Source organism: Myotis brandtii, unplaced genomic scaffold, assembly GCF_000412655.1.
Source record: "Myotis brandtii unplaced genomic scaffold, ASM41265v1 scaffold112, whole genome shotgun sequence".
Classification (NCBI taxonomy): Eukaryota; Metazoa; Chordata; class Mammalia; order Chiroptera; family Vespertilionidae; genus Myotis; species Myotis brandtii.
This window is the reverse complement of record NW_005353838.1, coordinates 13,841,546-13,848,614: the sequence shown is the minus strand read 5'-3', so window position 1 is coordinate 13,848,614 and position 7,069 is coordinate 13,841,546. Positions and strand designations below refer to the sequence as shown.

Genomic DNA, 7,069 nt, shown 5'->3' with positions numbered 1-7,069 from the left:
ACTTTGATACATATTAGATTTCCCTCCAGTAAGATTACTTCTGCAATTGTGTGTTTTAATTCCTCCACTGTTGCCAATGCATCTTTGCCTCTTCAAAAAGTGAAGCATAAATCTTTTAAAAATTTGTATAGCTTTGCTTATTGTGAGGTAGAATATTCTTTTATAGATTTATTTTGTAGGTTTATTTTTATATATATATAAATGATTACATAAATATACATTTTGTAGGTTTTTTTGTTTTTATTTCTTTAATGAAATTAATCATTTCATTTTTTTATTTTCAATTGGAGTGTTTTAAAAGATTTTCTTTTAAAATACCAAACACTTATTTCATGTTTAAAATAATTTAGTACATGTAGTTAGGACTGAAATCAACCCCATGTAATCTTGAGTATAGTGATATGACTTTTAAAATATACTAATATCATAACTGTTACAAGTACTTTGATAATTGAATTTTAGTGGACTTTTAGAGGTATAGGACATTTATTTCCAAATCTAAGTTAAGAACAGCATTGATATGAAAAGGATATATACCTGTTAAAGAATGAAAGATGTTCAATTTAAATATATGTACTTCAGAGTAGATTGAAATTACACCAAAATTCTAATTCCTTTATTCTAAATTTATACTATTAAATAGGTATCTTATAAATGATAAAGCTAATTCAGAAAGATACTGTTGTGTAGTTAGATACTATATGTAGGAGGCTATATCAACTTTAATAACCTCATTTCTCAGAGATGTTATTTTGAAAACTTTATGTTCTCTAATAAAACAACGAAGGCAAAAAGTTGTAAGATTTTCCTTGCCCTTCGTATTAATAACCTGGTATACATAATTTTTAAAAAAGAAAAAGACCCCCCAAAATCAGCAATTTTTCCTCCTAACGTGGTATAATTAATACTGAACTTTGTCTTCCAATTAGCTGCCTCCTGCACACCCACTACTGGGGATATGCCCGCAACCAAGGTACATGCCCTTGACCGGAATCGAACCTGGGACCTTTGAGTCCGCAGGCCAACGCTCTATCCACTGAGCTAAACTGGTTAGGGCAAGCCCTTTATATTTTAATATTAATCTAACATTAAGTTATTATCATTCATTCCACCCTAGACTTCATTTTATAGAAAGTTTTCCCATTTTACAAAATGCTATGGAATCTAGGTAAAGTGTTTTTGTTATTAAACATACAGAGGAAATAGAAATCTATATCATATTATTTTAAATGTAATTAAGATAGTTCCCTGAGAAGAAATTGCTGCCCTATCTGTCATTAATTTATTTTATCTTTATTTACTGTAATCCTTACCTTTATAGACTGAGCTATTGCAGGATCTCTGGTCACAGAGTACTGAAGCAATCAATTTGGAACATATGTCTGTACTGTTAGGAACAAAAAGATGTGTAAAATCTTACCCTGCCCTCCAGGAGCTGAGAGTGAACTTTGTACTGTTTAAATTATATTTTAATCAGCTGATAATTGTATTGTGATAATGTTGCAATTTCTAACCCAAAAAGGATGGAAAATTTTCTAAAGTTCATTGCCATAGGCCTGGGGCTCTGGTATTTATTCAGGAAAAAAGACTGCTGGGACCTTATAGGCAAGAGAAGGTTGAGTCCAGAAAAAAGTCAGAGCCTGCCTTTACGGGTTATACTTGGCATAGTGCTGTGGCGATAGTTGTGAGAATCTGATGCAATTGAGCCAGTATCAGCTGGATGAGATACATTTAGTTTAAGCTAGCAGTACCCCTACCTCGTATTTGTATTTCCCCAGCAAGTAAAACAGTGCCTCGGAATTCAAAGGAGAGAGCTTCCTTCCTTTTCCTTTAGGCTCTTCTTTCTTTCTTTTTTCCCTCCCTTTCTCTTGTCCAATTTATCTCTTAACTAAAGGCCTGGTGCACGAAATTCGTGCAAGGGGCTTGGCCCTCGCAGCCCCAGCTTCGTCCAGAAGGTTGTTCGGATGTCCGGTCTAATTAGAATATTACACTTTTATTATTAGAGATTTTCCCTGCCTTCTTTTTTCCAGAGGTAATCATAGAACTTGGCACAGGTGCTTCCCAGGACTTCCCAGTCTGGATCCTCCTGTTGGTCATTTGTACTTTCCTAATCATTTTCTACCACTTTTCTATTCAGTCATTAGCAAATATTTTAAGATGCCTGGATATAATGGTGATGAAAGTAGAGAAGTATAGTAGAGTTTGCATTGTAATGATGGTAGACAGTAGGGGAGTAAACTTCTGATAATGAGAGGGGAGGACATAGGGTGGTGAGCTGGGGAGTGGGGGAGGGAGTCGTTTGGGACATTATTAGAAAGTCATCGGGGAAGGCCTCTGTAGAAGCATTGGGCTGATACATGGAGGATGAGAAGGAACCAGAAATGGGGCAGAGTGAACACTGAACATAAAGGCCCAGAAGGCAAGAACAAACTTGGCATGTATGAGAAGTAGAAGTTTACCACTTAGTGTTTCAGTCGCAAAGCTAGCTCTTTTTTTTTTTCTAGTCTGCCTGTCTTCCTTTATTCTTTGCTTATAAATTCAAAGTTCACAAATCCAGTCTAAGGTAGGGAGGTTGGTTATAAAGGAGGAAACGAACTGAATTTACTGATACGCTGTGGCATTAATCTGAGAATGGGTAAAGCCTATTTACATCATCAGGCCTAAACCAAGGCCAAGTCCTATCAGGTAGTGAACTGTAATCTAGTTAATTTGCATATAAACATGCCCACCCTTCTAGTATAATGGCTTACCAGTTGGAAGATTTTAGCTGAGTCATTTTGTGAATGAATAATCCTTAAAATAGTGTAACTTCTTACATCTGTCCTTCATCTCTTTTTAGCCTCTTGAGCATGTACCATGGTTTCATTTGATGGCCTTGGCCTGAATTTCCAAATAGACAATATGTCCTCAAAATTCTAAAGATTGCCATGACATTTGTCCTTGGGGAAAGAATTTGTTGGAAATTTTAAATGTTTTAATCTTTAGCAAAAAAAAAATTTTTTTTTTGTTATTTGATCCTATTGGACAGGAAAATTAAGTAATATATATTGACTCTACTTTGGTTTTATTTTCAGAGTGGAAAGTTGCATTAAGTATATTAAACTTTCATTCTTGTATGAACCAAACTTTCCATATACATTGCTATCATTCGAGATCAAGCATGCCTAACTCTGGAATGTTTCATTTCCAAGAAAAGTTTTCAGCCTGTCATTCTGACCAGAAAATAACAAAATAGGATAAATTAGCAATCTAAAGTCAGGAATCTAGCCATAGAGGGCCATTTCTCATTTCTGATTCAGTGCACTCACTTTGATCCTTACTTTACTAGCTTTCTCAATTTTCAGGGTGGGATGAATGGACAAGTGCTTGGTGCAGGAGCATTCTGGCCAACCTCTTATATGAGGTCCACAAACCTGGAAAATGGGTGACCTAGAGATGGAGCTGTATTGAATATGCCATGGTGATTGCATGTCTATTTTTTAAATTGTAATGTATTTTTTATTGTAAAAGAATGTCAAGAGGTTGACAATGCAAATTATTGAAGACTTCCCCTTGGTTCCTGAATCTGCTAGGCTCCTATGTACCAGTAAGTCTCCATTAGCACGTCTCAGGTTTCCTGGTCTTTTGCAGGTATGTTGATTATATGAGATATTGCTTGGAAACAAAAGTCCATTTGATATTAAAACAAACTTATTGTGCCTTTCACATTTCCTACAGGGAGAGCTACATATCTCAAATGCTTTCACAATTTAACAGTAAAGTTAGTGCCTTTGCCAAACCAAAGAATTCTCTATCACAAGTTGTTGAATCAAACCTCTCATAACATATGCATATATCCAGATTAAAAGGTTTAAAAAAATTAGAATTTAAAACAATCTTTAGACTGATTTTTCATATTTGAAAGACTAGTTATTTGCAGCATACAAATGGAGAGAGCAGTGCAAAATGCATCAAGTTGTATATGATAAATGTACTGTCAACCTAATGGCTGCCTCTAAGCAGAGTGAAAAATACCACTTCTCAAAAGCAATCTAGATTGTGAAGTTCACAATTTAGATCAATTGCTACTCTAGTTCCATACATTGCAAAATGATTCCAGAAACAGATTAAACATGCAATTGTTTTACAAAACTACAAATATTGTTTGGGACTTTACAAAACTATAAAGTGTAGCACTATATTTCTAAATTCAAGATAGTTTTACAGTAGAATAGATAATACTTCCATAGAAGTCTAGTCAAACTTAACCGCTCTGTCGACCATTCTTACATATTATTTCTTCCAAATCCTAGCCTAAGTAGATCTGTGCTCTATCATAGCATTTAAATGTTTCAAGGGTTTTATAAGATTTTTCAGTCTAGAAATAACGTTAAAGCAAATGAATTTATACCTACAAATGCCCTGCTAAAAATAGAATCTAATGCAATATGACAATTCTATATTGGATAAATTTCGAACCAAATTCCTAAGAATGACAATTTAAAATTTATATTTGACAATTATAATTTGAAATCTATAAAACAAAAGTATAATAACTTTTATGGGAAAATATTCACAAAGAATGAAGAACCTCTAAATTTAGTTATTTATAGCTGTCAGATGACAAGTTTTCTAATTATAGCCATTCATAAACACTCATCACCTTAAAGAATGCCAGTGGTTTTTTTTGTTTTTGTTTTTTTTTAGATATATTGGTTGATTTCAGAAAGGAAAGAGAGAGAGAGAAACATCAATGATGAGAGGGAATCATTGATCTGTTGCCTCCTGCACTCCCCCTACTGGGGGTTGAGCCTGAACCTGGGCATGTGCCCTGTCCAGGAATCAAACCATGACATCCCGGTTCATAGGTCGATGCTCAACCACTGAGCCACGCCAGCCGGGCGACCAGTTTATTTTTAAAACAAACTAAAAAGTGAGAAAGTAGGGGTTTATTTTATGTAACAGTGCTATTATGATAAGGCACCACTTGATATGTGACAAAGCCAAAGTGTTTCCAAATCATGTATTTTTGTTACTGTGTCTTAATCATTAGAATGGTTGGGGGGAGGTGGTAGTAGTGGGGTTGAGGGGAATGACAACAGGACCTACTTTCTCTAGAATATATTGAGACACAGGTTAAAAGTTTCTCAGGTAAATTCATGGCTAGAGCAAAATTAAGCAAGAGCTCAGAATTGTACATTCCTCCCCAAAGCTGGCTTCTCAGATGGTCACAACCAATTAAATATTTCAAAATATGTCCTTAGTCACTGCTATCAGCATCAGCAGCATCATCATCAGATACATCATTTAAAGGTGACTTCAATACTGACTGTAGGAGTCCGATCTAGTAGGCTGGCATGTGGCCATGTCCCCGGTAGAAAGTAGGTCATAGCAGAAGTTACAACTCCACACAGGCTTAGAGGGCTGGCTGCGAAGAAAAAATCCCTTTTCAGAGCAGGACCCACAGACAACAAAACCACATTTGCAGCAACGGTGACGACAATTAAAGGTGTGAGTTTTGCTTTCTGTAACAGTTGCCTCAAAGTCAGGAACCCAAACAGCATGTTCATTACTGGGTGTCTTCCCACTTTTGGAGAATAAATCGTAACATTTACTTATGTGATTCATCCATTCTGATTTCTCAGTGGCAGCATAAATGGCAGATGATTTAGTTGGTGTCTTGAGACGCCATCCATTCTTCAAGTCTTCCTCATCTTCGATGGAATCAATAGTGACATTTTCCAGGGGAATAATATGTTATATTTTTTCTACTGGATGGCAATGTTGCCATATACAAGAATGTCATTAAACAAGAAAAACTGCTGCCCTAGCTGGTTTGGCTTGGTGGATAGAGTGTTGGCCTGCGGACCTAGGGGTCCTGGGTTAGATTCTGGTCAGGGGCACATGCCCAGGTTGCTGGCTCAATTCCCAGGGTGGGGTGTGCAGGAGGCAGTGGATCGATGATTCTCTCTCCCTCTCCCTCTCTGAGATCAATAAAAATGTAAAAGAAAAAGAAAGAAAAAAAAACTGCTTTGCTTTGGCTTTTTCTGCACAACTTAGTCAATACTCCTCCAATAAGAACCCCTCCGGGTATAGTTAAGGTTTGACCAGCTGCTACAAAACAGTTTTCTACTATATTTATACATCTAGTATTTGCTTCGCTGTTTGCCAACTGATCCACCATGTTTTGCTAACACCCTGGCTGGGTGTGAGCGGCAGTGGCACTCCCCAGCCCAGCCTCCCACGGAGTGCAGGTATGGCAGGTAGGCGGGCAATAGGCATAGCCGCTGCAGGTGGCTCCCCTGCCCCTCTAGGCGAACCCCACTAGGGCCACCTGGGCTGGCCTCTCTAGGCACACCGCCACCCACACCGGCGATTGCCATGTCTTAATGTGTATGGCTGAGTCACATTCATAGTGTGCATACTGACCAAATCATCAATGGTTGAGACTTGAAATTAATATTTAACCAAGTCCTACACTGAAGATTACCATCATAGGATATAAGCTTCTAAAGTATAGGAATCAATTTTATTCAAAAATTATAACTGTATTACATCAGTTGTATTTTAAAATTTTAATGTAGTTCAGAATCATTAATTTCTACCAGGCAGTGAAGAGATCTTAAGTAGAGCAGAGAGCAGCTCATGATACAGTTACTATCAAATTACTAAGATTATGAGCAACTATTAAAAGCATTTCCTCTTTAGTAACTCCTGGATTTGAAGTTTTGGGGGTCACTGGTGATAATTAAATTTCATTAAAGTATTCTGACAAACCGAAACTTCATGCACTATTGAATGAGGTTTTATAAAAAACAACAGCACTAAGATATGTTGCCCTTGTTTATTTTATTTTAAAAAATGTCTTTATTAATTTTTTAAAATTGATTTTTAGAGAGAAAGGGAGAGAGCTAGATAGAAATATTGATGAGAGAAACATTGATCGGCTGCCTCCTGCACAACCCCTACTGTGGATCGAACCTGAAACCTGGGCATGTGCCCTGACAGAGAATCAAACCAGTGACCTCTTGGTTCCTGGGTCAATGCTCAACCACTGAGCCACACTGACCAGGCAGATTTCTTTCTTCCT

The 7,069-nt window shown here is 36.8% G+C and overlaps 1 pseudogene; it reads right to left on the bottom strand.

The window, feature by feature from the left end:
- Window positions 1-4,890: 4,890 nt before the first annotated feature.
- LOC102258370 lies at window positions 4,891-6,421 on the bottom strand (annotated as a pseudogene).
- Between the last annotated feature and the right edge of the window lie 648 nt (window positions 6,422-7,069).